We start from the raw sequence: 7,472 nt of genomic DNA, 5'->3' as shown, positions 1-7,472 counted from the left end.
GCAGAGGCTGATTCTAAAGCACTGCAGGGTTTTAGCAAAGAAATTACATGACATGAATTTCGTTGGTGAACAAACTCACATCTGTACCATGATTTTGTGTGCGTGACGATTTATTTTCGCTACGTTTGAACAAAAGGATTACGATATATTGACACATTTGAGGTCAAATATATACCGCAAATTTAGCTATTAGGGGGGAGTCATACTCTGAAGTGGACTAGCGGGTTTAGGCAACACAGCTGTGATGTGAACTTGCTTACTCTAAAGAGGCAGAGGTGCTCTTTACTATACTATGACTTACTCCGACTTTATTTAAGTTTGATTTAAACTCCAAGAAAAGTCAAGACAATCGAAGAAGCAAAGGAGAAGCTTCTCACTGAGAGAAGGCATCACAACAATCATAGTCCAGCTTAGCATTAGTTCATTTCACATGCTAGGTTTCGAGCTAGGTACTGACGTCTGCCTACCGATCCTGACTGTAGATAACAACCGACTACCCTTTCCAATGTGTGGCCAATGGGCCAATGCTATCCATGCCATGTCCCTATCCAAACGGTTTCATATTAACTATCCTGTTATCAACAAAAAAAAATAAACTGACGTGCACGTTAGGATTGTGCTGTGCTACTAACTTGGTTTGCAGCTGCCACAACACTAACTTGCTCTTTTAGTCATGTTGTTGTTTCGTGTAGCTATCTCGTATTTTGGCTCTTCCTGGCTGCTAATACTTGCATAAAGTTTTCAAAATTAGGTTTTCCAACACATTCAGACAACCAACAAATCATTAAATTGCCATACCTTATTGTCCAAATTAGACTGTCCAGGCAGTTAGTGGATGCGGTCTCTCGTGAAGGAACTGCAGGTGACACAGTGCTCCTCAGCATCGCTGGTGCGGGGTTGCCAGATCTTTCACGATAAATAAGCGACTATAGGGGCAGCAGGCGACACGCAGTGGTCATCTCGTGTAAGCCTACTGATCAGAAATCAGCCTTGTGCAGCATCAGTCCAACGACTGTCGTGTTAGTTAAAGTGTAAAACTGACCCTAGATCTGTCAGCCAGCGATCACCATGGATTGACAGTTTCTCTTGTTTGTTGTTGGGTTGACGAACTTGAATGATTAGGCCTAGGCCTACCTGATAATTACCTATTATTGGTCTTATACTGTTGTTATTATTGTATATTTATTTATTTTTAAAAATATATTTTTTTATTAATTACTTGTCGAATCAAGGGTGGCCAGTAGGGTGGACAATAGCGTCCCAGGGGTGGCCCTGGCCACCCCCTGCCCCCCCCTAGAATCGCCAGTGCGCGTTTGTTGTGGTCTAAAAAGACCAGACACTTTTCAAGGCTGGTAGATGGGCCTGTCATTTTCACACGGGTTCCTGATTACTTGCTTTAGGCGATGGAGATGTTTACCACCAGTCAAGTGGTGGTGAAGCGTTGAAAACCCAAAGCGGGAGTGTGCAGATGGGGTAAAGACTGCGTTGATGTAGTGGTGGTGAGCCGGGGTGGGGTGGGATGGGATGAAGGGAGTTTGTGTTGATCTTTCTTCAGCTGCAGGGTGAGCATCAGGAGAAGCTTAGTCTGATCAATTTGCTCGCTTCGCAGCCGCCGCGACTGGTAATCAGACAACAAGGGCCTGACTTAAGGGCAGCAGCAGCAGTAGCAACTGCGTGCTTGCACGCGTGCACTCTACACTTGTAGTGGGCGAGGTTCACCACTGGCTTATAGCCAACACGATGATTACTTGGAATAATACTCCAGTGATCCTCTGATAATCTATATTTTTTTCTCTCGCAGAAAATCCCAGCTCTGGCTACTGTTGTTTTGCCTCTATGAAAATAACTCGAGGAGATAAACAACAGGAGTGGTCATTGCTCCCTATACACTGAAATTAAAAAAATGCAAAAAGGAGATTCGTTTGAATTAGGTCAGATGGTCAGAGGGTTTTTGGTTGGCATCAGGGCTTAACACTAACACCCACCAGGTAGCCAAATGCGGGTGAAAGTCGGCGTTGGCTAGTAGATACCGAAGCATGATGAGGCACCGCATTTTGTAGTTTTTCCCTCGGACCGTCTTTGCTACAAACGCAATGCAATGCGTTTTCGCGAGCCTACAATACCCATGAAGCACCTGTGTCACGTGTCACCTGTGTCTCACGCGCGAGAGGAATCTGATAGAGCTAGTCTTGTGCGGCAGCGAGCTACCGGTCCGGCACATCAGCGCGCGTTTTGGAAATGTCACTGAAAACCTTCACGTGAAAATAAAGTAGCGAAGTTCATCTCAACTGACCTGTTTTGGGATCTGTCATTAGTACAATGCATAGTAGTAGTGGACATTAAAATGACCAAGGCGAGAGGAGAACACCTCAGTCTTGTGAAAGTCTTGAGACTAATCAGCGCAGTGATAAGACAAGGACACATGCGGCATTAATAATGTTCGGTTGAAATCATTTTCTGATTTGCCTGTAGGCCTATGTCTTCATACCTTAATATTCCTCCATGTTTCTTGTGCCGTTGTTCCCGACTGTCAAACGGGGCTTAAACAACGCGCAGTAGTAGCCTTCCAGACCGCACAAAATCATGTCCCATGTCCCTTCGCATGTGCCCATCTTGCCTTGCGTCCGTTTATGTTTTAAACAACTCAATATTAAACGGAATGAAAGGAAGTCGTAACTCCTTCTGTAGTTACCGGCCGCATATGTGTGTGCCTTCTAGTGGATAGCCTATTTTTATGAGAAAATATTCCAGAAGAGATGTTATTCCACATCCATGACCGAGGACATGCGAAGCTTGGCAATGACTTTGCACTATCTAGGCTACTTTGCGCATCGAAAGTGCCCTTCAGATCAAAGACGGAAATATTTTGCTCTCATGTAGCTTACATTTGTGCCCTTCCACAACACTGTGCTTGGTGTTTCTGCACGGCTATGCCATTCCTCAAATAAGTTAATCTGTTCTCATGCATGCATGGACCAGTTAATAACAATTCTATTTATTAGGCCCTATATTATATTATATTATATTATATTATATTATATTATTTTATATTATGTTATATTATGTTATATTATCCTACATTACATTATTACAGCCTATTATATAATTCATTAAAGCTGCTATGATGGCGAAGGAAATTATGGCTAGTGAAAAGGCCCAATGGCTAGTGAGTCAGGAAAACCACTAGCCAAAATGGCTGGTAAGCGAAAAAGTTAGTGTAAAGCACTGGTTGGCATGTGTTAAACCATTCACATAAAAAATGCAATGTTAATTCAACACTTAGAGAGTACTCTGGAACCACAAACACTCCAGAAGATATCAAATCGACTCCTTAAGAGTTGAATTAACACTTCAACCTTCTAACACACTGAGTCACGCTGAAGCATCATTCTATAGCCACTCAGTCAGGAGCCCAAGTGGAGTACTCTCCATTTTGACTGTTTTGCTGGTACACTTCACCTTGACAGACACACTTGCCTGCTATAGTGCCTGCTCCCCCTCCAGAGAGTCATTCACACCGCCCTGCATAAAAATTAGTATTTACCTAATCGCAGAATGCAGATGATCCTCCAACATAATTGGGAAACCTTAAAAAAGATGTCCCTTGTTGGATCTGGCAGAAGATGCACATTGGATGGCAAGCAGAGCTTGTCCTCATTTGTCTTGGCCATTAAGTCTCATTTACATTTCGTGGTTGGCACCCTACCAACACTTTGCCTCTCAGTGGATTTCTTTTTTTTTAACTCTGTTTTGACTCTGGACCTTGTGTTTGGTCTGGATATCAGTTTTTTTTGGAAAATCAAAAACAAATGCATGTGCTGCTGCTGTTGATGAGAGTAGGCCTAATGGGGGTTTTTTGTGTGGAAGACCATGGATTCTTAACCAAAGATTTTTATCTGTGGAAAAATAATGTGGAGCTGAAGCGTGAAAACAACAGATGAAAAGCCTAGGTGATGCTGATATTATCTTATTTGTGGTGGATTAGAGACATTAAAGGGGCATTCCACCGGTGGAGACATGAATATGTTACTGAAAGTGGGTCATATGTATAGTAGAATAGTAACATACATTTCTAATGTGGTGCCTTCTTGGCCAAGAAAAGGCAGAAAATGACTTTTTAGTGCTTGTGGATTTGTGACAACAATCCCCATAATGCACTGCAATGCTCAAGTTCCACAGGCCACACCCAGTTATTTGGGACTCTATGCATCATCCCTCCCTCATCTTGCAGGCAGTGTTGCCAGATTGGGCTGTTTCCCGCCCAATTGGGCTGCTTAGGATGGTCGTGTGCGGGTAAAAATGGCATTTAGCAGAAAAACCCGCCCAATTTTAGCCATAGAAATCAATAGAATTTTGAGCTTCTAGGCTGGTTTTGAGCATTTTTTGGGCTGGAAATCATCAGCCTCATCTGGCAACCCTGCTTGCAGGTGCATCACAGTGGGACAGACATCACTGGAAAGGAGAAGCTGGAGCACACTGCAGCTTAGTTTTCAAGACTTTATTTTGTGCACACACGCGACCAACGTTTCTGTGTTGCTACACCTTCTTCAGAGTCAAATGATAGCAAGAGAGAAACACACATTTCAAGACTTGACATTCACAGGTGATCCTACTTGGTTTGGCTAAATTGGTCTGATCTCATTGCAGGTAATTGACCCCACCCCCAACACCAGGACAAGATTGTAGACAATTAGACAGCTTGCCAACTTCCCAAAACAAAATAAAAAAGTGAAAAAAACAATACACAAAGAACATTGTCAATAAAACCACAGCTACGATTATTAGAAGACCACAGCCGCGATGCTGGAACAATTTGTTACAGAGAGCAAGACATATTGTGTTCCTCATTTATGCCCTGAGGCTCCACTGAATTTAGAGTATGAATCCAAAATGCCTTTCCACAAAGCCTCTCTGTCTAATTGTCTGCAATCTTGTCCTGGTGTTGGGGGGTGGGGTCAATTACCTGCAATGAGATGAGACCAATTTAGCCAAACCAAGTGGGATCACCTGTGCATGTCAAGTCCTGAAATGTGTGTCTCTCTCTTGCTATCATTTGACTCTGAAGAAGGTGTAGCAACACCAAAACGTTGGTCGGGTGTGTGCACAAAATAAAGTCTTGAAAACTAAGCTGCAGTGTGCTCCAGCTTCTCCTTTCCAGCTATGCCAGTGACTTACTGGCAGTGTTGCCAGATGAGGCTGATGATTTCCAGCCCAAAAAATGCTCAAAACCCGCCTGGAAGCACTAAATCCCGCCCAATTCTATGGGCGAGTTTTCCTGTAAAATGCCATTTTTACCCGCAGACGGCCATCCCAAGCAGCCCAATTGGGCGGGAAAATAGCCACATCTGGCAACACTGCTTACTGGAGCCTCAATGCCAGTGATTTCAAAAGCACTGGGACACTGATCTGTGATAGGTCTGTTAGAGCATTAGGTCCAACCCCCTATGGGCGGGGTTGAAAAGGTGGGAAAAAGGCTTGTAGTCTCAACAGAAATCCACCTCTCTTACACTTCCTATGTCGATGATGCAAAATGACCATTTTTACATCATTGACATAGGAAGTGTTAAGAGATGAATGTGGATTTCTCCAATCTCAGGGGGAATTGAGAGATTTTTGAAAGACCATTCAAAAGTATGACTGGGTGTCTATCAATGGAAAGCCTAATGCAAAATGGGTGGAGTGTCCCTTTAAAGAGCTTTTTTTTAATGGAATGTGCTTATAAAAGCAGGGCCTATGCTATAATTTTGCTACAATCTTTTAGCCTCCCTTTGTTAGTTTATTCTTCCATTTTGTTTTCATCATAAATAAAAAAAAAAGGTCATTACTGAAGGAAGAAAAACAAACATATTATATTTGAATAATCAGCCACACATTATTAAGTAAGGCTGTAGGCCTTTTTGCTTTACCAGCATAAATGGTTCGTATGAATTTTAATCACTGGTCTTACACACAGGAAGCAGCTATGGTCTGATCTGAAATTTCAGCAGCAATCCCTTCTAATCCAGCTGTCCAGACATCTTTGGAGATTATTTAGGGATTGACATCCCCCCCACACAACGTTTCTTCTTAATCTTGATCCATAACATTTTATGTGTAGCCTAAACACTGTCATGTCTGCAAGATATCTTTATGCCTCACCTCAATTTATATCACAAAGAGAAGCGCCATAGTAGAACACATTTTGAAAAGAAAAAAAAGTAGGCGGTGGAATTTTCAGCAGCAAATTATAGCTATAGTAATCATTTGTCATCATCATTATTCAAAGTATGGGATATCTTGAAATGAAAGAATTATCATAGGTAATCAGATTGCACTCGCTGGCCGGTAGGCTACCGGACAGGGGGTATATGGGCGGGGATATGTCTTTGTATTGGTCTGGCCCTAGTACGTACAGCGATTCTCATCAAGGGGAGTGCAGCTCACTGCAGTGTAACGAAAGTAGTGGTCTACATTTCATAGGCTCTCCAGCGCCACGCCAAGCTAGTGTGCTATCCTGTAGCTTTTAATTTTGCGTAGAATCATTCTAACGCACCCGGACCTTGGAGATACTGGACGCATGCGAATTTAAGAGTCATTCCTAATCATATGTAGGTTACTGGTACCGATACATACGCGCTCTCCAGCGGCAAAACCTTGCGAGGGGAGTGAACTGCGAGAGTTCTGCTATGTAAACTGACACCAGCATCTTTCCCGTTTTCGTGTTGTTTTGAAAGAAAACATGGGGAGACAAAAACGCGGCGACTAAATGGTTTTTTTTACGAAAATGTGGAAATTCTGATCCGTGAAGATTTTATTCCATCTTGGACTTAAAACCACTCGACGAAAGACGTTCCGATATCCCCCTGCTTCACGGACTCTGTTGTGCTCAGACTTGACAAGCTGAATATTACGTTGTTATAACTGCGAGGGAGCACCATCGCGGATAATAGCCTATATAAATAAAGGTAAGTTGATATTCACAGTGTTGTACTATTATTTCTGTACCACGAGCATCCATGAATCGATGTTTATTTGTTTTCCAGTCGAAGCGTGAAAAAAACAGAGGTAGGGCAATGAAGAAACCATCTAACTCGGTTATGTTGCCTCGTCAGTCAGATGTTCCCCAACTGTTGCAAAGCGATGTGCTTTCTTAAAGTTTTTTCCCTCGATGGTTCATTGCAAAGCTCTTTCCAAGTAATTTGCCCGATGGAACTTATCTTAATTTGCTAATGTGGCCGAAAATGTAGCGCACTGCGGTTTGTTGGAAGCAAATCAGAACATCTCACTGACGTTTTAAAAAAGACCTTTTAAATAGCGGTGACTCAGTTGGACGCGAACACGCTTGACAAAAAGCTGATGTTTTGCCTTTTGCCTTCCACTCACACAGTGGACGCATGGACTTTTGCTAAAATACGTGCCACGTTAACAGCAACTGATTCGTTTTTTTGTTTTCCTGCACACAATTCGTAGCCTATGTGACCCACAGCCGTCAA

At 42.7% G+C, this 7,472-nt stretch overlaps 1 protein-coding gene across 1 annotated transcript in view; it reads left to right on the top strand.

Moving 5' to 3' along the window:
* Window positions 1-6,418: 6,418 nt before the first annotated feature.
* The window catches only part of sema4c (sema domain, immunoglobulin domain (Ig), transmembrane domain (TM) and short cytoplasmic domain, (semaphorin) 4C), a 110,536-nt gene continuing 109,482 nt past the window's right edge, over window positions 6,419-7,472 (top strand). The window contains exon 1 of the mRNA XM_063194957.1: window positions 6,419-6,944. The gene's annotated coding sequence lies outside the window, so the exon portion shown is untranslated. The remainder of the gene's footprint in view (window positions 6,945-7,472) is intronic.

Source organism: Engraulis encrasicolus, chromosome 3 (genome assembly GCF_034702125.1).
Source record: "Engraulis encrasicolus isolate BLACKSEA-1 chromosome 3, IST_EnEncr_1.0, whole genome shotgun sequence".
Taxonomy (NCBI): Eukaryota; Metazoa; Chordata; class Actinopteri; order Clupeiformes; family Engraulidae; genus Engraulis; species Engraulis encrasicolus.
The sequence above is the reverse complement of the archived record's forward strand: the minus strand, read 5'-3'. Positions and strand labels throughout refer to the sequence as shown.